The 26006-nt window shown below is 38.2% G+C and overlaps 1 protein-coding gene across 4 annotated transcripts in view; it reads right to left on the reverse strand.

The window, feature by feature from the left end:
• Window positions 1-26006, reverse strand: part of DOCK8 (dedicator of cytokinesis 8) — a 194651-nt gene that overhangs the window by 167207 nt on the left and 1438 nt on the right. The window lies entirely within an intron of this gene.

A 26006-nucleotide genomic window follows, 5' to 3' on the forward strand; every position in this document is an offset into this window, starting at 1 on the left:
TTGCTATAGGAGTTAAACTTCTGACATTTTCCTTTTCCAGCAGCTTGGCAGCAGCAACCTTAACAGGTGAAAGTTTTCCAAAGAAAGGATATCCTGGCTACTGAAAAGAACAGGTTTTGACTTGTTACTGAGACTTTGAACCCAGCTCCAATATCATTAATCCTTCATGGGTAAGTAGTCTTGGAATATGTTCCAAATGTAATTCAAATACCCATATTAGCAATGGGTAAATGATTTAATAGTTTCTTGTTTTACCATTCTCTTTTTTATGTACAGTTTTGTCTCTTCATGTTTCATCAAGGAACAAATGTTAGGCAAGAGTGAAGTCATTTGACATTCAAATCTGTTAAAGCAACTAATATTTTTCCAGGAGGTGGGATGAGGAAAGTAGAGGAGGTACCTGGAACAGAAATTTTATTCAAGATCTTTTCACATCAAATGTTTCATATATTGTCTTGACCGCCCTCCCCATGCCCCTGCTCCTAGTTTCTTCCTGGAATGCCTCAACTCAGTCCTATCAGAAAAGGAAACCTGCCCTACACCCTCAAGCTCTCTATCTCTCCCCTTTCCCTAACCACCCAGGATCACATCCTCCACTCCCTCGCACTCCCTAATCCACTGTTCTCAGCTTCCACCCTCACTCCTCTGCAGAAGCTTGATACAGCCACTAAGACCTTTTGCCTTACAGCCAGTGACCTCTTTGCAGTCCTATTCTAACTTGACCTTTCTGTTGCACCACTGTTGACCTTCTCCAGTCTTTGTGAAACCCCATCTGGGATTACACACATACACTCAACTCTCCTGGCTTACTATCCTGTTTTTTTTTGAATTGGTCCTCCTCCCTGTTAGGTCCCTTAAGTGTTAATTTCCAAATGGTAGTATTTGCATAAATATGGTAATGAGGGTGGAAGGATCAACAACTGCTCCAGGTAAGTAAAGCTTGTTTCTAAAACATGGGGGAGTAATAAGAAAAAAGGAGGGAGAATACCAGCAATGGAGAACCAAATATTATGTGGTCTTGTCATGAGTCTACAGGGAATATTTTCTGTAAAGTAAATAGATTATTATAAATGGTCCTTTCTCAGAAGAAATCAGTTGTTTTAATTGTTTCATTCCTTCAATATACAATGTCAAAGTTGTTGAGCCAAAACTGCCCATTTTGATTATTTAACTCACATGAAAAATATTTCCTGAAGGAATGCAGAAAAAAATTTCTATAAAGCAATTAATTTATCCTCTTTGGCTCAAATGAAAACAGTAGTACATGAGCCTTGGCTGCTTCCTGTCAGTTTAATCATAAACAACCCAGCCCCCTCTTGCCCTCACATCTTGAACATAGTCCTAAAGATAGGGTAAACACTTATTCCAGGTCATAATGACAACTTAAAAGATCCCTAGTGTGTGGAACACAGTCAAGATGTTCAGATGGTTGCAAGACATGGCTCATTCTTACAAAACCTATATTCTGAAATAAAAAGATAAAAATAAATAAAATAAATAAATAGAAACAGGACCTAGGACCAAATGCAACTGTATGGAGCTTTCGGGGTGTTAAGAGTTGCCTTGAAGCTAAATTAAAAGTAATAGCATATCCTTTGAAGGGCCTTAAAAGGCGTGGCAGACATGATACACTCCAACCAACCAGAAATAGAGGTGGTTTAATATTTTGTATTAAATTCTTGAAGGAAAATTCATTGAGACTGTCAGATTGAGTTGATAGCATATAAAACATCACTTATGTTTCTCTTTTTCTTTACCTTTGTGGAGGAATAGGCTGCATTGGGTGGTGACTTGTCTTTGCACTGTTTTACAAAATTTGTCAGAGAGGGGAAGTCAGTGAAGCAAATTTGGGACACTGTGAATACTCCAGTGAAGTATTCACAGTATATCCCCAAAAGTCATATAGTGGGACTATTTCTAGATTTGAAAGTTTACTGTTCCTTGGCATTGGGCCAAGATCCTGGGCAATTTCCCAGAACTCCTTCACCCTGATCTGTACAGTCCCAATTAAGGGAAGTGTTTGTAGTGGCGACAACAATTACAAAAAGAAAACTGAAAAGATGTGGTATCAGATTCAGTTTGGGGAGTGGGATTTCCCTGGTAATCCTCCTTCCATAAGATGTATTCTGTTTTGTACTCACATCCTTCTATCCCCTAGAATGAAGTAAATACAACCAGACAACAGATACCCAGCCACGCAATTACTAGGTTTATGGGAAGTCCCCATTTTAAGAGTTAGTTCTGCTTCCTGGGACAGTGACCGTGCTTTTAGTAACAGCATTGTTTGAATGAAATTGTGCTGTATGAGCTATAACTCACTAAGGGTTTACCAGCCACAAACCAATTCAGGCTGAAGAGTGGATCTACCTAGGGCTGGTTTTAAAGGTGGCTGGAAGAGAAGAAAAACAGGTCTAAACAGAGCTGTGGAGACCATGTCTGGATGAAAACCCCAGAACAATCTAGAAGTGGTGAACCCACTGGGTGAAGGGAACAGGGGAGATGAAGAATTTAAAGGTAACATCATTTACACCCTGATAGTGGGATCAGAGAAAAGGAAAAGAAGCACTGACAGAGGTGAATAGTGTTTCTCTGGAAGGGAGGAAAACAAAATTGATTAGATAAAACTAGTAATGAGTCGGTCCATATGACGAAAGTTCAACATTGGAGGCTAAAGAAAATGGCAAAAGAAATGGCTAAAGAAAATGGTTTATCTAAAAGGCATGGTCAAGGAGACTATTGGGGAAAGTAGCCAAAGTAGAGAACTGAGAGGCCCCTTTCAGGGTTGTAGGGACACTAGCCCAGGGTGGAAAGTGAGTGTGGATGTATGGAACACAGCAGTATTTATGGGCTACAGAAGAGTCACCTCAAATAAGGTCCTCTCATCACCCTATTTTCAGGAGCTATATCCAACTAAAAACAAGATCCTTTTTCTTGAAGGCATTGAAGTTTCAACAAAGTCTGCACAGCTTGTTTACTCAACTTTTCCTTCAATTTAGAGAAGATCCATAAACTTTTAAATACAATTTTACATTGAGACAATGAAATAGAATTAAAAATATTTAGGTTAGCTCATAAATGATAATATTATCAACAGAACTTAACCTCAAATATTTATGTATCCAGAGACTTCCATACTTTTGAAATAAAGATTTCTCTGCCATAAAACTATATAGTTTGTATATTAAAAAACAAAAAACAAATGGACACCATAAAAGATTATCTGTCAAAAATACCCTTTCAATGAAAACACCAGTAAATTCAAATAAATTCATCAATAGGCCATATTTTATAATTTACAAATTGTGGAAGCAGTGAAAAGATATAATAGCAATTCATAATCTTTTTCTCAAGCTAAATGTAAAGAGAAATTACAAACAGAAGACTCAGGTATAGTGATAAATAAGTAAACACACTTCTTTCTATATATCAGGTGTGAATAACAATTTATTTATTCAGAAATATATTCTGTTGACTGTAATTGTGAAATATTTTTACTAAGTCAAAAGACAAATATTCAGGTCAATTAAAACCTTTAAAATAATATTCCCATGGGATCTTCAACACCAATTAAGAAATTCTAAATTCACTACTCATCTTAAAGAAAACAAATGTTGGTAAATATCATTTTTTCTAAGGCACTACACTTTGCCCAACTTTCTTGGACTTGCGGAAGGTCTTATTTTAAAATTGGTAAATTTCCTGTGAATTACATGCCCTCACTATCTCTACTCTTAGAAAGACCACTTAGAAAATGGGGTCATTTGAAAGATTTCAAACAAGTCCTTCCCTCAGAGAGGGAAATAATCCCTTAAATATTCCTACAGTCCATTTCCTATGCCTCTCCTGCCTCTGTCAGATAAAAAAAAAAAAAATAAGTCAACAGTGGACATTTTAAGGTGCCCTTTTTAATTGTTTCATTTGTTTGCTTGCCTAAATTTTGTGAATAATTATCTCAAGGCCCCATATCACTTGGTCTAATGAGTTTTAAGTTTTAGCATCTATATCTTACTGCTATCTAACAGACCCAACAGATTTGATTATCATTTGTAGTCTGTCGATGATCTGGAATTGTGTTAGGATAAGATGTACCTGGGGGAAATGCCTATTACCTGGCACCGGGTAGATGCTTCAAAATTATTACCTTCCTCCTTTAATCACAGCAATAAAGTGAAAGGAGCCAACCTATCGTAGGGAGTAGAGCAGGCGTCAGCCTCAAGGGGTGTTACTGAATAAGTTCTCAAGTTCTTCACTGTTTGTCAAGACGTCTAATGATTTCATCATTTAAGAGGTATTATGAATTCTTTAAGAGCCATTTATTTTTAAAAAGTAAATATCTTGAACAATAAAGTGTCTAAGCTATTAGCTGTAGAGATCTCAGGAGCCTGTGACCTGGAGTCAGGGATCAGCAAAGTAACCTCAGGAGGTTGGTGAGCCAGAATGATAAACTCACCTGCAATAAGCAAAACAAGTAGCCAGTGGTCAGAAAACCCAGGTGGTCTGTGGCTTCCAGAGGTCTGCCCTGGCCCTGGAGAGCTCTTTCATAAGTTTCTTTGGAAAAAGGCACCAAACCCCAAGAACTTGGTGAGGCACAGTCACCATTCTTCAAAATGCATTGTCCCACCTATAATGACGAAAAATGGATGGACTTGGAAGAAAATGCCAATGGGGTTTTCAGGGGTTATGATGGGGAAACACTCTAGTAATTTTGAACTTCAAACTTCTAGAACTGGGAACAAGTATTAGAGAAGTGTAAGAAGTGTAATGGAATTCTAGGGGAAAACCATGCAGGCTTGGTCACATTAATTCTCTTGTTAATTCGTCAATAAAAACTTATCAAACATCTATTACACGTTAGATGTTGTGCTAGGCTCTAATGACTGAAAGGTGAGCAGTATCTACCATCTTGAAGCTTCTAGTCTAGTAGGGTCAGCTGGGAGATATTAATAAAGAATAATACAAATTTAGGGTTACAAATTGTGATGATAGGTAGAAAGGAGTAGAGTGCATAAACAAGGAGGAGTCTAATCTATGTCAAGGTGCACTGGAAATAGTAAAAGTTGAATATGATTTCTTGAAACTTTCATTTTAGCAAGTGTGTTTGTGTGAATGTGTGTGTATGTGAGAGAGGGAATAGTAGAATAGTAGAATAGACCAAGTTAACAAGAAATTGGAGCGGTGCTTAGGAGCGGATTGCTTTTGAGTGTGGATTATGGAGTTATGGAGAGAAAGGGTATTTGTGGGACCAGGGGTCCTGTTCATTGACATACTCTTCCAGGGTGAGAAATATCAGATTAATCTAGATTTGGGCAATGAGATATACAGACTTTCTTCCACTATCACCCTGCCCCCCTACTTTATTGTTTCATCTGGAGTCACTTGAGCCCTTAGGGGTAAGGTAGGGGAAAAGAAAAAACCTTACACTGAATTGGGAACACAGAGATTGTCCAATCTGGAACACCCTGGAAATCTTAACATTAAATGGAACATATCAACAAGTAGATACTGAATTGTCAGAGGTCTCACTGGATCTTTCTTTTTTGTATCTGAAACTTGAATAGTAGTAGAGGAGAGACCTGGATGCAAATGAAATCACCAGAGTGGTTTAGCTCTTTCTTCACATGATGTGATGTTACCTAGAGAATGAACACAATAGCAGACCACCCTTCTCCCCATTCATGGTTAAAATGGCAGCAGCACTCAGGGTTGGGAACATGAATTGGTTTGCAGGACCAGATGGAAATTTATTTGTGACACAGAAACATAGAAAGCTCAACACCCAACATCCCAACCATTCTCTGCTCCATCTGAAAATCAACTTTCATGCATGATACCACTGAGTTCATTAAGTCCCTGAAGGCTAGGCAGTGTTTTTAGTGGATCACTTCTAGTTTTGATAATGTGGTGGGGAGTAAATGTTAAAATCTTCAGTTTGAAAAGGCATCTTTGTTCACAGTGAATGTCAGAGAAAAATCAAATCCATTTTGGCCTACTCTAATGGAAAGACAGGGGAATAAAACCCATAAAATCATATTTAAGCTGTGATGAAGAGATACTACCACAGGATTTTCAGATGCTGTAAGGCTACCTCTAGTTATGTTTAGTGTGGACACGGTCCATCTCTCTTGGAAGTTAATCCTCTGACTCGTCTGAGGCAAAACTAAGCACATTACGGCATATGGAAAAAACAATCTCAACAAATTCTATGGCAAGGCCATGATGAAAACTGATTTGTGCAAGAAAATTGACCTGTTGGCAGCAATAGCTGCAATAACAATAAGCAAGCGGTTAAGAGCAAAGGCTTGGTCTCAATCAGACATGGTTTTCACCACAGCTTTACCACTCACATCCCTAGGTAAGTGCATATCCTCCCTAAGCCTCAGTTTCCAATTCCACATCCTTGGGATAGTAAGAGCACTCTTAACCTTTTGGGCTATTATGAGAATTACACAAAGTGATACCTGTGGAGGACATAGTAAGTACTCACTAAATATGAGACAAATTTTAAAAAATAATTATCAGAAATCATATTGTGTACCTTTCTTTCTGACACAAATATATACCACTGGTATCTCAGTTTCTCATAGTTTATTTTAGTCTTCCCCTGTTAATAAGGACAAGTTGTATAGTTAATCTTTCTACTTCTTCTCAGTAAAATGAAATTTTGAAAAAATATATCCTTGTCAAATTGCTCTCATTTTTGACAGGCTTGGATTCCAAATTTCTGATCCAGGACAGTTTGGATCCTGGCAGTCATCCTTTTGAGTGGGTCTGGTAAGGAAAAATTTATACAAAGGCAAAGTGCTGTAAGCTCTGAAATGGATTTCAGAAATCACCTTCTATAACTCCCTTGAGGAAGCCAAAAGCTGGACAGATGCAATGTCTGATTCTTTAAGCTCCTGCAGGTTATATGTAACATCCCAAGATAGCTGTGATTAAGAAGTGACAAAAGAAAACCTGAATCATTAGAACTACTTGATATGAAGGATCAAGCTGCCCTTCTCTGAGAAGTTACAATTCAAGTTTGCTCAGAAAACAAAAACAAACGTTTTTAAAAATTTCCTACCACCTTCATTTGATATGGCATAAAGAATTGACTTTATTATTTATATCAAATTGCTTTCCCTTTTTCAGAAAAGAAAAATATTTATTAAATACCTATAGGGTATATAATTGCCACATATACTCTCACTGGCTCCTCATAACTACTCTGGAATAGAATATTATCTTTTATTGAACAGTTAAGGAAATTGAGGCCCAAAGAAACTACATAACTTGCTCAAAGCTGGTTTGGACATTGGTCAAATGAACATTTGAGATCTGATGTGACTCAAAGATTCACAGTTGTATCAAAATGATTGAGTTTTTTTTAATCAACCCTCAGCCTATGTTTTTTTTTTTTTTCTCAACAGCACTTTACTCTGCCTGACATTATATTACATGTTGATATGTGTATTTATTGATTATCTGTTTCTACCATTAGAGCCTAAGTTTTATGACGGTAAGGCCTTTAATATCCCCAAAGTCTAAAACAGTGCCTGACACATACTAAGTGCTCAAGAAATACTTGTCACACGAATGGATGGATAAATGAATGAGTAAGGGAATATAACAGAGAATTAAATATCAGCTTTAAATGTAAATGAACGTAACTCCAGGATAAAAATATAAATTATATGTAATCAATTAATAGTTTCTTCTAGGTGATCTTAGAGTTCTATGTAATTTTACACTCTTCAAGAAAATATACATTTAACTGCACTCAGAGAGATAGTTTATAGATTTTTGGGGATAGCTGGAAATGTTGGTTATTCATATAAGGATAGCCTCAAATAGGGCCAAGATTATTCAGAAAATAATTTATTTTAAAAACTGTGACCACAGGGCCTCCCCTGGTGGCACAGCGGTTGAGCGCTGGGCTGCGAAGCTGCCTGCAGCCTCTGCAGCGCCAGTTTGATTCGTGGCCACTGGCGAGGGTCCCACATAGCGCGCAGACCTCTCCTGCCACGCCCGCTGCTCCCCTCAGCAGTGTATTTTGGTCCATCTGCCTGTTCTGTTCCCCGCTCTGGCTCTGGTGAATTCTCTCACCCTCCCACACTTCTAACCGTACCCAGTGCTTGTATGAAAAATAAATAAATAAATCTTTAAAAAAAATAAAAATAAAAAAATAAAAACTGTGACCACAAAACTGCAGCACGAGTTCGATTCTGGGCCAGGGAACTAACTACATGTGGCACAGCAGACCTCTCCTGTCTTGCCAGCTGCTCCCCTCAGCAGTGTATTTCAGTCAATCTGCCTGTTCTGTTCCCTACTCTGTCTCTGGTGAATCCTCTCACCCCCTGCACCTCTGGCCTGTATCCAGTTCTTGTATGCATAATTAATAAATCTTTTTAAAAAAAAAAACTGTGACCACAAAGATAAAAATTCTCCAAATCAAAAGTCCCTTTGACTTTAGATGAAAGATTAGAAATAATTTTTTGTTCTAAGAAATGCTGTTTATCTTCACTTATGACCTTTTTAAAAAAATAATTCATGGGCCTCCCCAGTGGCGCAGCAGTTGAAAGCTGGGTTGCAAAGCTGCCCGCAGCCTCTGCAGTGCTGGTTCGATCCCCAGCCGCTGGGCAAGGGTCCCACATGGTGCATAGACCTCTCCCGCTGCCCGTTGCTCCCCTCAGCAGTGTACTTCATCAGTCTGCCTGTTCTGTTCCCCACTCTGGCTCTGGTGAATTCTCTCACCCTCCCACGCGTTTGACTGTACCCAGTGCTTGTATACATAAATTAATTAATTAAAAAAAATAATTCACATGTATAGCTTTTTTTTTTTTATAGAGGCATGCTTTATTTATTTGTTTGCTGGTTTGTTTGTTTGTTTTGTTTATACATGCACTGGGTACAGTCAGAAGCGCGGGAGGGTGAGAGAATTCACCAGAGCCAGAGCGGGGAGCAGAGCAGGCAGAAGGATCGAAGTACACTGCTGAGGGGAGCAGCGGGTGGCAGGAGAGGTCTGCGCGCCATGTGGGACCCTCCTCCGGTGGCCGGGGAGCAGCCGGGGATCGAACCGGCGCCGCAGAGGCCGCGGGCAGCTTCGCAACCCAGCGCTCAACCGCTGCGCCACCGGGGAGGCCCCACATGTATAGCTTTTGTAGTAAGAAGTCATTTTTCATTTTAGGGAAGGATAGGAAATATCTGTAGTTTTCCAACCTATAATTCTAGTTGCTATTATTCTGGATAAATAGCTTCTTCTCCTCAATGATTCTAATTTTTCAAAATTTCATTTCCTTCCCATCTCTCTTGTAATCACATCACATGAATTACCTAAGTGGCTCTAGCAAGCTTCCTTTGTAGACTTTCCTAACAGGCAGGATTTCTCATAAGTTACTTTTTGGAAAAGGGAGGAGTGCGCACATATCATCTCTTTTAGTTTTCAGAAAATGTGACGTCAGGGGGAACTTGAAGGTCCAAACTTCCCCTTTGCCTTTACATCTCTTTTCTTACAAATTTACCATGAAATGGAGAATAAGTGTGTACACATGTGTGGTTGTGTTTTAGGAGGACATATTTTATCAATTCTGAATAAAAGTTCTGTGTTTATAAATGATTGAAACCTTCCTTGTGTTGTAGGGATGGCTGTTCAGGTTTACCTTTAAGATTATTTTCTGAGCTTCTACCAAGTGTGAGATCCTATGTCAAAGTCATAACATGGAATCAGCCTGTGTGCTTGAGTCACTACTTGGTGGAGAGCCACCTGACAGGCATCAGTGCGGTATGAATATGAAATAGTTTTTTGTTGGGTTAACCTGATGAGATTTGAAGATTATTTGTTACAACAGATAATTTACCTTGATTAATACTGGACCTCAATATCCCTTCTTATTAGGCAAAGGTCATGGGATTAGATGAGCTTGAATTGCTACAAGTATTAATGCTGTAGAAGCATCATGATGCCACAATAGAAGTTCTGTCACTAAGTCCTACCCCATAGCAATTGTTAGGGGCTATGGAAGAGACCACTCTATTCAGTATCCATTATAACTTTCCTTCTAACTCAACCATACTTTTGTTGGTGGCTGAAATATGCTGGGCTAATAAAAAATACATTTGTCAACCTCCCTTGTAGGGTAGAGGCAACACAGACCTGACAAATGAGAGACATAAACAAATGTCATTATGTGAGCTTGTGAATAAGCTCCTTCAAAGGGAATAAAGTTAGTTGACATGTTTCTTGCCTTCCCCTGCTTCTATCTTCAATACTGACACAATTGGGCTTCTAAGAGTGAAGGGGGGGAGGTAGAGAGAGGTGAGGGAGAAGAAGGGAGAGAAGCACAAGGGACTATGGTGGAGGACTATGGGTCCATTGGTGGTGGAAAAGTTATGATGACCATACTTAAAGGGAGAAATCAAAGAGGTAAAACAATGGTACTTCATTAATAATAACTAAAAAATACTGACTCGTTGCATATTTTCAGGAGCTATCTTATGATCATGAGGATGAGGACCATGAACTGAGGAAGGTGGAACATGAAGACACAAGGGAACAGGTTCTCCAGGGTCTTCTTTGGTGATCATAAGAAGCCTGAATTGCCAATCACAGGAACTGTTGTTACGTAAAGAAGATAAATAAACCCCTAATTTGTTTATGCCACTGTTTATTTGGGTATCGTTTCCTTGAAGCAGCTAAAAGAAATGCTAACAGATGAAGGGGTGATTTTTCCCAAGACAGTTTATAGCTCCCTGACAGGTTGGTCTCTCTGCCACCCTGCTCCATTCACTTCTTCCACTCACTTTAATTCTTTCCAGGCTAGAATTTAAACTGGCACAGCAGTCTCTGAATTTCTATACTCATTTGGTAACTCTTTAGGATAAAGGACTCACTTATCCTTTTCCTTGACATTTAACTTGCCTAAAATCTTGCTCCTTTGAGAGACACATGGCAATTTTCAAGCACCTCTCTCCCTCATATTTCCAAACAGCTGCTTCATCTCCAGACCAGATAGTTCTGCAATCTGGACTCCATTAATATAATTATGGGATTTAAGAGGAACCTAAGAAGTTATTAAGTTCATTCACCTGCCTCCAGGCTGGCCTGTGTTCAGCCCTTCCAGACATATAGCTGTCTTCCATGGGCCAAAGAATTTCTCACAATGCATGACTCACTTAGTGGCTTTGAAGGAGTCCATTTAATCTGTTCTCAGTTTATCTGCCAGTAAAATAGGTATTATTATCTGAACAGAGAATGACAAGACCCATGCTTTCTCTGCTGTATGTTGTATAGATTAAAATGCCAAATATTTTGCAGCTCTTCTGGTCAAGAGATTGAGTCTATTTCCCTGTCCCTAGGAGTTGGGTTGCTTTGTGACTTGCTTTAACCAAGCATGTACTGGAAGTGACATTGTATGAGTTCTAGAATAAGTCACAGGAGGTCTTGAAGCATCTACCTTCATCTTCTCAGTTCCCTTCTACCATGTGAGGAAGACCAGACCAAACTACTGAAGGCTGTGGACCATATGAAGCAAGAAAAGCCCAGCTGACCAACAGCACCAAGGCACTAGATTTGGCAGTGAGGACCTTTTAAATATTCTAGCTTCTAGTAGAGCCATCAGGTAATTTCAGGCCACAGGAAAAGCGGAAGGAGAACTGCCCACTGAGCCCACGCCAAGTTGCCAACTCACAGAAGCAAGAGAAGTGATGAATTGCTGCTGTTTAATATCACTAAATTTTGAGGGCAGTGTATTCATTTCATAAGGCTTCCATATCAAACTACCACAAACTGGAAGGCCTAGAACAACAGAAATCTATTCTCTCACTATCTGGGAGGCCAGAAAACCCAAGATCAAGGTCTCAGCAGTGTCTTGCTCCCTTTGAGAGCTCTAGGAAAGAATTCTCCCTTGCTTCTTTTAGCTTCTGGTGGTTACTGGCAGATTTGGGCATTCCTGGTCATACAGTTGCATAATTCCAATCTCTGCCTCTGACTTCACGTGGCCTTCTGTCTGTGTGTGCACTCTATCTCTTCTTATAAGGATACCGTGATTGAATTTAGGGTCTATCCTAGTTGGGGATGCACCCTAATCCAGTGTGACCTTATGTTAATTTGATTAGATCTGAAAAGACCTTATTTCCAAAGTAAGATGACATTCACTAATACCAGAGCTTAAGTATTTTTTTGAGAGGATTCAATTCAACCCACAAAAGGTGTTTTTTTTAAACAGTAAAATGATATAGGTGTGCTGTTTCCTATCACTTTTTGTACTTCAAACATTATCAGATAAATTTAAAGGTAATAATATAAAAGAGGATTATTGCGGAGGGTTTTCCTTTTTCTTTTTCTTAAGGTTATATTACTATTTCGGTTTCAGATGTTCAGTTTCTCATCACAGAACCTGTATATAATACCCCACAAATACCACCGGAAGTCTAGTCACCATCAACCACCAATCAATCAGCCCCTTTCCCCATTCCCTCTTCCTTCTTCTTTTATGGCAACCAGATTTCTGTTGTCAGAGTCTAAGGTGTAGTTTTATTTGTTCAATTGCTTTTTCCCTTATGCTCCACAAAATGAGTGAAATCACATGATACTTATTTTTCTCTTTTTGACTTGTTTCACTTAGCATAATTCCCTCAAGTTCTATCCATGCTACAAATGGCATGATTTCATCTTTTTTTTTTATGACTGAATAGTATTCCTGTGTGTGTGTGTGTGTATGTGTGTGTGTACATACCACATTTTTGGATTATCATGTCCTTAAAGGTAATCCATGCAATACCAGTGATAATTTCAGAATCTCCTAGGAATATAATATCTAAATAGAAATTTTTACTTATTGCTAGTACAAAGCAAAAGTAGACAGCATCAGGTATTCTGAATATTTTTATCCATGTCAGACTTACTTTATGGGAATAAAAGTATCTTTTCTCTCTAAGATCAGAGTATCCTCTGGTCAGCATTTCATGTTACATCTGTGTAAGCGTCAAAGCCTTGTTGGAACCTTCAGTTACCACTGTCCCACTTCTCTCTTGCCTCACCCAATTTTTTTAAAGGAGTGGTCTCCACCAGCTTCCTCTGCTTCCTCTGCACTGACTCCTTCCATAACCCTATGAAATCTGACTTCCTTCCCCACAGCTTACTAAAACTGCTGTTTCAGAGGTTTTACGCTAACCACCTTCAAAGCAAACCCAAGGGCTCTTTCTTTGTTGTCATAATTTGACTTTGACCTTTCTAACTGCCTTGTTAACTCCTTTTTCTAATACTATTCCAGTTTGTCAAACCTGGGATAAATTCTTCTTCTTCTTTTTGCAGCTCTTTCCTCATATATTCTTTCCTCTTGCAAACTCTTCCCCTAAACTCATTCCTTTCTTCCTCCTACTATACTGTCCCATCTGATATTTCCTTTATTTACTTATTTTACTGTGTTGGCTTCCTTCTTTTTTGTCTTCCCAGTGGAAAAATTCTTCTTTTAGAACAAGAATCTTATCTGTGTTATTTACCAGTCTATTCTCAACACTTCCAACATTGTCAGGCACTAGAGCAGGCTACAATCAATACTCAAGAAATGAGAGAATGAGTAAAAATTTCATTGTTTCCCAATTCCAACTGACTCCCTTTGAAATGTTTGCAGCAAACACATTACCCTTTCTTTCCATTTTCGTTACCACAGTCTAATTCCAGACGTCATCACCTCCAGTCTTCTCCTCATCCACTTCATGGCACCCCCTCCAATCCATTCTGCACACTGCTAGTTCGGCTTCCCATTATAGCAGATTCACCTGTCAGTTACCTCCTTGCCCTTTAGGGCCTGGCTAAGCCTCACTTTCTCACCCCTACGGCAGTTTCAACTCCCTCCTTCTGAGTTCTGTCAACATTCCTGCCCTCAACCTTCACTCAACTACACAAACATCAACTCCTGTGTTCTTTTATGTTAACGTGCTCATTCCAGCTTGATTCTGAAGGCACACACTGGTTTGTTTTTTTGTGATTGTTTATGTCTCTCATAATTTGTAGAGAAAGTCAGGCAATCAAAAAAATTATTGTTGAGCTGAAAGAAATTATTGTACAGGGAACAAAATATACTGGGTAAACTTGGTACCATTTCTAAACAGATGCTGTGAGAACAGTAATTTAGAATGAAAGAGTAAAATACTAGTAAGTGGAAAAAAAAAACAGTAACAATGTTAATTGGAAAGTGACAATTTTGTTCCCACAGAGAACAGATGGCCCACACTGCCTTGAAATATTTGTTAAACAGCAGATAAAGTCCATTTTTAGTGGATTTTGAACGTGAGTTTTTCTATTAGCATGAAAGAGAGTGGACTGTCACTCTAGTATAAATTACTGCCTGAAGACCTCTTAGGCAACTTTAGTTTGTCTCTCTAAGGAACTCTTGGCTCCAGGTGGGTAACTTCTTGCTGAAAGCCCAACTTCTCATAAATGCTCACAATACACTGCAGAGAGCTGGGTAAAGAGAACTCAAACAGTTACACCCAAGAAGCTGTTTGCTTAGTGCTGAATGTTGCCCTGTGTAGCAGCAAGGTGAAACAGAGATTTGGGGAAAAGAATTTCTATCCCTGGTCATTCTTCCCAGTTTGTCTAATTTAAGGTATAGTGCAACTGAGTGACTGTCTCCCTGAACAAACATGGAAGTATCCAGCCATATCATTAAGTTATACCAAGACCAAACTAGCTTCTGGCATTTTGAGAAAATACCAAACCCTCTTTTGCTAATCTATATACTTACCCTAGCCAAATATCTAGGCAATGAAATGAAATCTTTATTTTGTGCTTTAAAAACATATTATTTAAGGAGTCTGGCAAGATGGCGACACTGTTAACATTCCAGGCTTGCCTCCTCCATAAATTCACAACTAAACTGCAGCAGGGCCTCCCCCATGGCGCAGCGGTTGAGCGCTGGGTTGCGAGGCTGCCCGCGGCCTCTGAGGTGCCGGTTCGATCCCCGGCTGCTCCCCGGCCACCGGAGGAGGGTCCCACACGGCACACAGACCTCTCCTGCCACCCGCTGCTCCCCTCAGCAGTGTACTTCGGTCCTTCTGCCTGTTCTGCTCCCCGCTCTGGCTCTGGTGAATTCTCTTACCCTCCCGCGCTTCTGGCTGTACCCAGTGCATGTATAAACAAAATAAACAAACAAACAAACAAATAAATAAATAAAACATGACTCTATTAAAAAAAATTAAAATAAACTGCAGCAGAGCAAAGTCAATAACCTCTGAAAGATAAAAATAAGACTACAACATCTATCAGGAGCAACAATCCAGCGGAAATGGGTAGGAAAATCTTTAGTTGAACTGTGTTTGCAGCAATACTGGGGCAGTACAACTCACAAGAGGAAGGGCAGCAACCCTATGGAGTCACCTTACATTTCCACATCAAGGAATTTGGAGACCCAGCACTATAATAGATAAAGGGATGCACAGAGTTAGTGTCCCAAATAGAGATTGCACTATTGAAGAACCATAGGAGTAGGGGTACTGTGTTTTGACTTAGCTTTGCCTGTGACTGGCTTGAGTCTGAGGGTACTTGTTCAATATGTAATAGCCAGAGCCAGAACCACTGGGAAAGCCAGGTTAGATCACCTGTGTCTCCTCATAGATGAGCCCATTATTTGTAGCCCAAGGCTATGATATTTCAAATATCAGTCCTACACCAAACCAGGGCCAAAACAAGACAACAACTTAATGTTTTTACTAGCCAGTGCTGTAGCCCCCAAGCCCTAATAGGAGCAAGAACCCTGGGGTAAATCTCTGTAGTGGAAAAACAAAGTAAACAACTCCCATTCTGTAGCCCTGATTTAACGACTCTCTGCACCCAACAGAGCATCTGGTTCTCAAACACATCCTGGAGGTTGAGGATACAAGACATATATGCCAAGGAGTTGACCTAGGGGAGGAGTTGACTGCAGAGCCCCACCACACAACTCTGAAACTCAGCATAATGAGAAGCTTGAATTGTTGATGCTCACTGGAAGTGACCCTTCAGTGCCTCACTACCCCAGTTCTTTTCTACTTGTTACCACTGGCTGCTACCAGTTCAATGGACATTTGAACAGGTAAAAAGGCAGCAGTCTGTACATCTGTTTCTATTAAATTCCATAAAAACTAAAATTGAAAAGGTAGGTAATATTACAAATGCTGGAGAAAAAACAAAAACCAAAACCTGAAAGAAGTGTTGATCCAGTAGAAATGCAGAATATTCCTGAAGAGGTGTTTAAGATAACAGTTATAACAAACATGTTGAATTTAAAAAGCAATGGATGACATAAAATAGGAGTAGAAAAAAAGACCTAGAAAATACAAGAACTAATGAATCTAAAAAATACTATAACCAATTTAATAAATACAATAAAGAACATCAACAGCAGACAAATGCAAGCAATGGAGAAAATTGGTGAGCTTAAAAGCACAATGTTCAGAACACATAAATAGTATAATAAGGAGAAAAAATGAATTAAAAAATTGAAAATAATGTGGGCCTCCCTGGTGGTGCAGCGGTTGAGCGCTGGGTTGCGAAGCTGCCCGCAGCCTCCGCAGCGCCAGTTCGATCCCCGGTAGCCAGGCAAGGGTCCCACAATGGCGCGCAGACCTCTCCTGCCGCCCGCTGCTCCCCTCAGCAGTGTACTTCGGTCCTTCTGCCTGTTTTGCTCCCTGCTCTGGCTCTGGTGAATTCTCTCACCCTCCCGCGCTTCTGACTATACCCAGTGCTTGTATAAATAAATAAATTAATTTTTTAAAAAAATTGCTAAAAAAAGAGATTGAAAATAATGTAACAGGTTTTCTGATAAGCTAGAGAAATAACATCCATATCATGGGGTTCCTAAAATGAGAAAAGATAAAGGCATAGAAAATTTATTCAGATAAATTGTTGCAAACCATCTCATCCTGGGAAACGATACAAACATCCTGATGCAAGAAGCCCAAAGAATTCCAAACAAAATAATACCAAACAGACACACTCTAAGATACATTAAACTATTGAAAGCCAATAACAAGGAAAGAATATTAAGAACTTCAAGAGAAATCAATTCAAAGAGTAATCTATTTAAAAAAAAACCTGTTGGACTGTAGCAGAAGATATTTAAAGTGCTCAAAGAAAGATTTTCAGTCAAGAATATTTTATTCTGCAAGATTAATGCTTAAGGAAGAAAGAAGGGTAAGGAGCTTAACTGAAAAGCAAAAATTAAAAGAATTTATTAACACCAAGCCAAACATGAAAGATGTGCAAAAGGGGTTATTATTGAGCAACAGAAGAGCAAATTTCGAAGTAATAGATACCTAAATTACACAACATGAAGGAGGAGGAGAGTGACAATATGACCTATCAAAACCAGTTTGAGGTCAGATTGTCCAGCAAGCCACATAAATATCCATCACACAATAACCTCAGCAGAAGTTCAACCAAAAATCAATAGAAGTAATGCATAAGACAATGGAAAAGTAACTAAACAAAACATAAAAGGAAAGCATAAAAAAAGGCAAATAAAAATTTTTTTAAATAAAAAATGACTATGAACACTTACGTCTCAATAATCACCTTAAACGTTAATGGCCTGAATTCACCAGTAAAAAGGTATGGGGTGAGTGAATTTTAAAACAAATTCCAAGCTTTTGCTGTTCATAGGAAACCCATCATATCAACAAAACAAATACAGACTTAGAGTTAAAGGCTGAGGACAATCAGGCAAGAAAATGACAATCAAAATAAGTCAGGAATAGCTATATTTTTATCAGGTAAAATAGACTTCCAATAAAGTTAATAAGAGATAGCGTAGGATGTTATATTATGATTAAAGGCCTAATATAACTCATAAATGCATATGCACCAAATGATGGAGCCTCAAGATACATAAAATAATGACTAATAGAATTTAAGAGAGAGAAGTACAGCAACACAATAAATGAGGGAATTTTAATACTCCACTTACAACTGTTTTAATACTCCACTTACAAATGGATAAATCAATAAGACAGAAAATAAATAAGGAAAAACTAGCTTTAAATTTGGTGCTAGACTTAAATATGCTTAACAGAGATCTACAGAACACTGCACCCCAAAAACATGTAGACGTGTTTCTTTCAAGCATATGGAACATTTTCCAAGAATAGACCATATGTTGGGACACAAGTCAAATTATCAATAAAACTACAGAAGACTGAAATCACTAGGTATTCTGTCTCACCATAATGCCATAAGGTTAGAAATGCAGAAAAAATTAAACAGGAAAGTCTTTAAATATATGGATGTCAAACAACATGTTGCTTGATAGTTATTGGATAAAAGAGGAAATTAAAACAGAAATCAAAATAATACCTCACAACTAATGAAAACAAAGGTACTAGCTACCAGAATCTATGAAATTCAGCAAAGCAGTCTTGAAAGGGAAGATAATTACAATACAGGCCCACATTAATAAGCAAGAAAAATCCCAAATAAATAACTTAATAGTACATCTAAAACAACTCGAAAAAGGAAAACAAACAAGACCTAAAGTTAGTAGAAGGAATGAAATAATAAAAATAAATGAAATGAGAGGTCAAAAAGACTATACAAAAGATGAATCAATGAAACTCATAGCTTCAGGATGGTGGTATGAGCAGAAAGAATTAAGTTTATTTCTAGTTTTCACCCCTGCTAAAAAAATATGATGCAGTAAACACATCTGGTAAGGAATTAATGCTGGGAATATATTGTCTAGGAAATTTTTAAAAAACATTATTTAAAAATAAACATTATCAACTCAGTTGCTTATCTCAGGTTGGTCAAATGCAAATCATGGGCCATTCATCTGATAGAGAAAAAATTTTTTTGAAAAGTTTCCTGACTAGGGCAGGAAATGAGTAATGTGACCAAAATGGAAGGAGTAATTAAAAAATGCATATCTATCTAAATAACTGTTGTCCTTTAAAATTTCAAATAAAAAGTGCCATGAAATTTCTACAGTTTAGAGTTCTTTCTGAAATCACTTTTTGAACTCCTTTTTGGAATTGCTTTCAGAGCTGCTTGAAGAGGCATCTAAAAACCAGGTCCATTCCTTTATAGTCACACTGTATTTTTAATTCAATACCTAACTGAATTGATAATACCTAATTTAATGGGTCTGCTTGAATGTTAATGACTTTGACCTATTCCAGAAACCATATATATGGTTCATATATATATATTTTTATATTTGTATGTATGTATGCATGTATGTATATGTACACACACACACACAACAAAAGTACAACTCTGTGTTAGAACTTACCTATGAAGGAAGAGAAAGGAGAATAGGAATGGAGAGCAAAACAAAGGGGAACTTCAAATTTATCTGAAGTGTTCTTTTTTAACTTAAAATTATCTAAAGCAAAGTGACCAAATATTATTATTTATATTTAGTGGGCCCTCAGCTACTTGCCATATTGTCATCTGTATTTTCTATATTTTCAAAGCTTTCAAGATGAGATTGATAGACAAACTCATAATACCTTTTGAGAGTCCTGAACAAGTGATACTAACATGTTGTACAACCTCCAAAGCCAATTTCAGAGGAAGAGAAACTCAAAGAATGAAACAATGTCTCTCTAAAAAGGAACTCTCCTACACTGCTGGTAGGACTGCAAACCAGTCCAACCACTATGGAAAGCTGTGTGGAGGTTCCTCAAACTACTAAAAACTGAGCTTGCATATGATCCAGCAATTCAATTCTAGGTATCTACCCAAAGGACACAAAAACATTAACTCAAAAGGACAGCTGCACCCCTATGTTTACTGCAGCACAACTACTTACATTAGGTAAGCTATGGAAACAACCTAAATGACCAAAAATAGATGACTGGATCAAGAAGATGTGAGATAGATAGATACACACACACACACACACACACACACACACACACACACACACACACTGGAATATTACTCGGCAATCAAAAAGGATAAACTCATGCCATGCACAGCTACATGCATGGACCTGGAAGGGATTATGTTCAGCTAAATAAGCCAGAAAGAAAAAGAAAAATATCAGATAGTTTCACTTATAGGAGGAATGTAGAGGAACCAAATAAGGGATCAGGAAAAATAATAATTGTAATAAGTAACAATCAAAATCAACAGGCAACCATAGACCAGAGACATTCTGTAGGGGAGGAGGAGGGAGAAGTTTCAGGACAGGGGTGGGAACAGCACAAGGGACTACGGTGATGGTGCACGGGTGAATTGGTGATGGGAATTACACAGGGAAATCATACATTATACAAAAAATGAAGGATGATATAATAAATAATACATCTATAATATATAACATAATAATGTATATAATAATATATAATAATATATTCATATATATAGTGTGTGTATATATATATATACACTCATATATATATATATATATATATATATATATATATATATATGAGTCTCTCTCTACTCTGATCCAAGGGAAAGCACAGAGACTTATGTATCTGAAATTTTATGCTGTGATTGACAGGGTCTGATTTGTTATTTGTCATTTCATGTGGAAGTCCAGAGTCTATGCAAAGGAGAAGTAGATTGGATCAGCTCATCATGCAATGTAAAAGCAAGTGAATTTGTGGCAACAAGAACAGAATCAAGAAAGAAGTAAGTTGCTAGAACAATCTACTTTTGTCATTAACCGACGTTAAATGAACAAAGACAGAAAGTGAGAAACACAGTTTTAACTGCCATCTTTAGCTGTATAGAAGGCAAAAAAAAAAAAGGAGAAATGCACTATTTTTAGTCTCCAAAGCATGACTTCAGAGGTCATGCAGAGATCTGGGGGAGAAGTTAAACCAGAAGAGGTGAGAGACATTTAAGAGAAGAGGTCAAGATTTTGAATAAAGATTTGAAAGAATGATAAAAATCCTAGGGAGTGTTAATGGAGGAAATAAGCATTTTAGGGTCACTGGTGGCAGGGTAATTAGGTATAACTTCTGGGAAACAATTTGCACCAAACAACATGTGCACCAAATCCTTGAAAAATGTTTCTTTTGTCTAAGCAATTCTACTGCTAGAAAATTTTAAGAACATATTTGCACAAAAACATAAATATGCATGTATAAGACTGTCCTGTTATACTCAATACATCTTTGTGAAAAGTTGAAAATTATCCTAATACCCAATAATAGAGAATTAATTTAATAAAACATCATAGCCAATCAGGGCAATTTTACATGGTCTATGTAAATTATAATGTAGACCTACTATGATTGTTATGGGAAATTACTTACATTTTTTAATTACAAAACAAATCAAAAACACTATATGCAATATGATCTCTTTTTCAAGAATATGGAAGGATGTACATACAAATGCTAACATCTGCAATTTACAATGGCAGAAATTTCTGTGCAATAATACTTTCCTGTTTTTAATGATGAACTGAGAGACTCATGAGAAACTCTGGTTCTGCCCTTATCATTTCTGCCTTTCTAATCCTGTATTTGATCAGGATGCAATGGGACACAATATAATGGGCTTACAGCTTAGACTGATACTACCAATTTGTTTGATATCACCCAACACCTGCACAGAGGTGTCTTTATATATATTTTCAAAGATATCAATGTCTTTTTTTTCTGTGTACCCCAAGCTGTCAATAGAGCAAAGTGTACCACTGAAGTGAAAACCTCAGAAACATGGGAACTAGACTTCACTAGACCTATATAAACTCTTTGTGTTTTCCTAGGACTTCAGAGAACTTTTGTGACTGCTGATTGGTAATAAATTAGGCTGGACATTTGTAGAAACAGACCCAGCACATTCCTGTTATTTAAACCCCTTATTATTAACCCAAATATGAATAAGACCCTAGCTGTTTGCCACTGAAAACAACTAAGTGCCCCAGTTTCTTGGCCTCAAGCAAGATGCCTCAATATTGTCATATACTGCTTTCTTGAGGTCCCCATTAAAAAGGATGGGAAAATGAGCTGTTTTTAACTTCATCCCATTCCATCACTAGATCTGTGTGGGGAGTTGAGATGAGAAACCTGGTCCCCTGAGCTCTCCCTCTCTCCTAGGTAACCATATGATGTAATTGTGTTTTCTTTTCACAGTTCTATGTTGAACTAAACATCAGCGACACACACACACACACACACAAATTCATATAGCTCAAAGAACTCCAGCTAAAGAAAAATTTACAGGCAGAAATTTCTTTCAATAACACAAGATAAGGTGAAGTTCCAGTAGAGCTTTTTCCAAGACTCTGGAAGAAAATGGTTCTGTAAAAGATCAAAATTCTGAGTATGATTGCTTAAAACCTCTTCTTTTGCCCTTTAATTGAGAACACAGCAGACAAATGAAGCAATTCCTGAAGGCACAGACACCCCCCTCCACCATTCACCATTGCTACTAAGAAACAGAACTGTTTCACTGCAGAGACATACTTATACATAAGAATACATATGTTTTTATGCTTACATCATCTTTGCAGACAGAATTTGCAAATATTTCTCAGTAAGATCTCTATATATGATTTTGTTCTGGCCTTTCTGCCCAAAATTATTGGCGTTATTCTGCAATGCAATCTTTATTTAACTTTGTCTTCTTAGTTCCTTATCTCCCACAAAGTTACTCTCTAATGATAATCATTAGGCCTAATATTTTGTTTCTTTTGTACAATGATGAAATGAAAGTATAAAAGTTCTTTACACAATACTTAGCACATAGTAAGAAGTCAATAAATGTTACTAACTGCATTATTATTTTTAAATAAAACTGAGATGGCAGCTTGGTATCGTGATTAAGGGAGAGGATTCTAGAGCAAATGTGCCTTAATCCCAGTTCTTCCCTCAACTAATTGTGACTTTGGAACATTTTCATAATTTCTCTGTGCACAATTTCTCCATCTGTAAAATGGAGATGGTAATTACTTTTCCTTTACAAGGATGAATGAGTTATACAACCCACAGACTTAGATGCATACTCGCCATAGAGTAAGCATTACAATGCATAAGCCGTTGTTATTCCTTTCCAAACTGAAGGTCCAGAGAATCACTAATGTTTTCTCTATATTCTGTACTTTTCTTTATTTTACTTGGATGCTTGATCAAGTTCTACATATATTCTGTACATAACAGAAACCAAGTTTTTATTTAATCAATTTCCAGAATATGGGCCTCCCTGGTGGCTCAAGGGTTAAGCACCACACTGGGAAGTAAGCCACAGCCTCTGCTGCACAAGTTCGATCCCTGGCCAGCCAGAGAGCAACCCCACATGGCGCAGCAGACCTCACCTGTCTCGCCCACTGCTCTCCTCAGCAGTGTATTTCAGTCAGTCTGCCTGTTCTGTTCCCCACTCTGTCTCTGGTGAGTCCTCTCACCCACCGCATCTCTCGTCTGTACCCCAGCTCTAGTAGGCATAAATAAATAAATCTTTAAAAAAAATTTCCAGGGGCCTCCCCGGTGGCACAGCGGTTGAATGCTGGGCTGTGAAGCTGCCCGCAGCCTCTGCAGCACCGGTTCGATCCCCGACCAGCCGGCAAGGGTCCCGCATGGCACGCAGACCTCTCCTGCCGCACCCGCTGCTCCCCTCAGCAGTGTATTTCGTCAGTCTGCCTGTTCTACTCCCCACTCTCTCTCTGGTGAATTCTCTCACCCTCCCGCGCTTCAGACTGTACCCAGTGCTTGTATAAATAAATCTTTAAAAAAAAAAAAAGAAAAAAATTCTAGAATATTAGTCAAAACTTTTACAATCTATGCTAGTGACAATTGTAGAGAGTCCAGGTTAATTCCCCCTACCACCAAGCAATTCCCTGACCACCAGCTAGGTGTTCTACAATATAAATGAATTCTGACACTGTCTACCCTTCCTTTGTGCATAGGAAGTCAGCAACAATTAAACTGTAATGAAGACAAGAATACAACACTTATAAGAAATTAAGATTTACTCTTCAAACTCAGAAAATTCTCTTTTATCCCCCTGAGCAGTGGGTTCTAGATAAATGTTTAACTGTCATCAGTGATACAATTAGACTTGATGCTCAAACAAAGCAACAAACCAAATATGCCCTATATGATGAATGCCACACATGGAAATTAAAGCTTCATAAGAGTATGAGAGAACTGGGAGACACAGAAGAAATGGGTATTGGTGGACACTCCCAGGTTCCTCCTTTGCTTTGACCCTGCTTTTACATTAGGCAATGATGTCTGCAAAAAGCTGCAGAATTTAGGAACAGTGGGTGACATTATTTTTCCTATTGTGACATAGTCTGCTTGCTCTTTTTTGAAGCTGGTGTGGGCATAACTGAGTTCATTTTAAATAAAATTTTTAAAAATAGGAAGCACATTGATTTTAGCCCACAAATTTTTTAAAGGGATAGTTTGTATATTATTGTGAAGAGAAAGATTGAAAAATATGAACACATACTCAATGTAGTGATAGCCAAATTTCAACTCTATCTTACTTTTGTAAGCTGATCTATTAAAAAAAATAGTAGGTAGGCATGGAAGGGTCAATAGTATCTTCTCTAATTTCAAAACTGCAAAATACTACACTCATAGTTTGTTTACAAATTAAACACTGATCAGAACACAGAACAATTTACCAATGCCTCCACTGAAATCATGATTTAAAAAAGAAATTAATTCCCTACTTGTTTTTAAAGGAAGTTGGTAAGATACATAAATCAAACTAGTACATCCCAATTAGGAGCACAGCCTTTGGAGCAGTGTGTGATCCTGGTTCTACCCCTATTGTGTGGCCTTGAGAAATCACATGGCCTTGGGCAACTACATCTCCAGACTTGTCTCTTCTGTATGAAACTTCATGTTAGTCTCATAGGATTTTTGTAAGAATTTAATGCAATAATTCATTAAGTATAAAATAAAGTGTCTGGGGGGCCTCCCTGGTAGCACAAGGGGTTGAGCACCGCACTGTTGGGTGGTCCGCAGCCTCTGAAGCATGGGTTTGATCCCCCGCTGGCCACAGAGCAACCACATGGCAAGGTGGACCTCTCCTGTCTCGCCTGCTGCTCCCCTCAGCAGTGTATGTCAGTCAGTCTGCCTGTTCTGTTCCCTACTCTGTCTCTGGTGAATCCTCTCACCCCCTGCAACTCTGGCCTGTATCCCAGCTCTTGTATGCAAAAATGAATAAATCTTAAAAAAAATAAAGCATCTGGGATGCAGTAAGTGATCAATAAGTGATGGATTTTAATATTGTATTAATACTAAGTATGTCCTTAATAATCCACTCTTTTGAAAAAAAAATTTCTGCCAAGTTCCTTAGCATAACTTTACCATCCAACAAACAAAATGCTTCAAAAAAGGAAAACAGAACCCAAGAATAGGAAGAGCCAATCCATATTCTTTCCTGTAGATTAGGAATCTTTCACATTTTATTTAATTTGAATGGGACTCTTCTTGGTCAAATTCCAGCATTCTCCCAACACTCATTTCTAAATACTGTGTGTATTTGGTAATCTGAGCACCAGGACAGAAGGTATGAGGGAAAGCATCCACCCCAAGACAGCTTCAACTAGCCATTGATATTTCCATTTCTAGCCCAGACTTGTCCCTGCATGGGAAGTCCTCCAACTTCAGCTTTCTTTCTCAGGATCTAAAAGATGGTGATAATGGAGATGATGAGGACAGCAAAGAAGTTGAAAGTACTACTGATGATGAAAGTAGCATTTTATTCCACATTTATGCTGAGCCAGGCATGGCACTTTGTACATATTATTTCACTTAATCCTCTCAACAATCATAAGTGGTAGTAAGTACTATTATTATAATCATTTAATAGATAAAGAAATCAAAGTTCAGAGAGGTTAAATAACATGCTCAGTGTCACAGTTAGTTTGTAGCAGAGGGTCAATCAAATAGCAAATCTGATTCCAACCAAGTCCTTTATTCTTAATCCCAGGCTACACCAACTCTACCCGAGCTTTCAAGACTGCCTCTAGGATTTGTGTAGGTACTTGATGCTCTTCCCAGATTAACTCTACCCAACCACATAGTTCTCTCCCATTTAGAGTTCCTGATCCAAAATTTGTAGAGATGGAGAAGAA

The sequence above is a fragment of the Talpa occidentalis genome, unplaced genomic scaffold (assembly GCF_014898055.3).
Source record: "Talpa occidentalis isolate TD23 unplaced genomic scaffold, MPIMG_talOcc4v2.1 talOcc4.7, whole genome shotgun sequence".
NCBI lineage: Eukaryota > Metazoa > Chordata > Mammalia > Eulipotyphla > Talpidae > Talpa > Talpa occidentalis.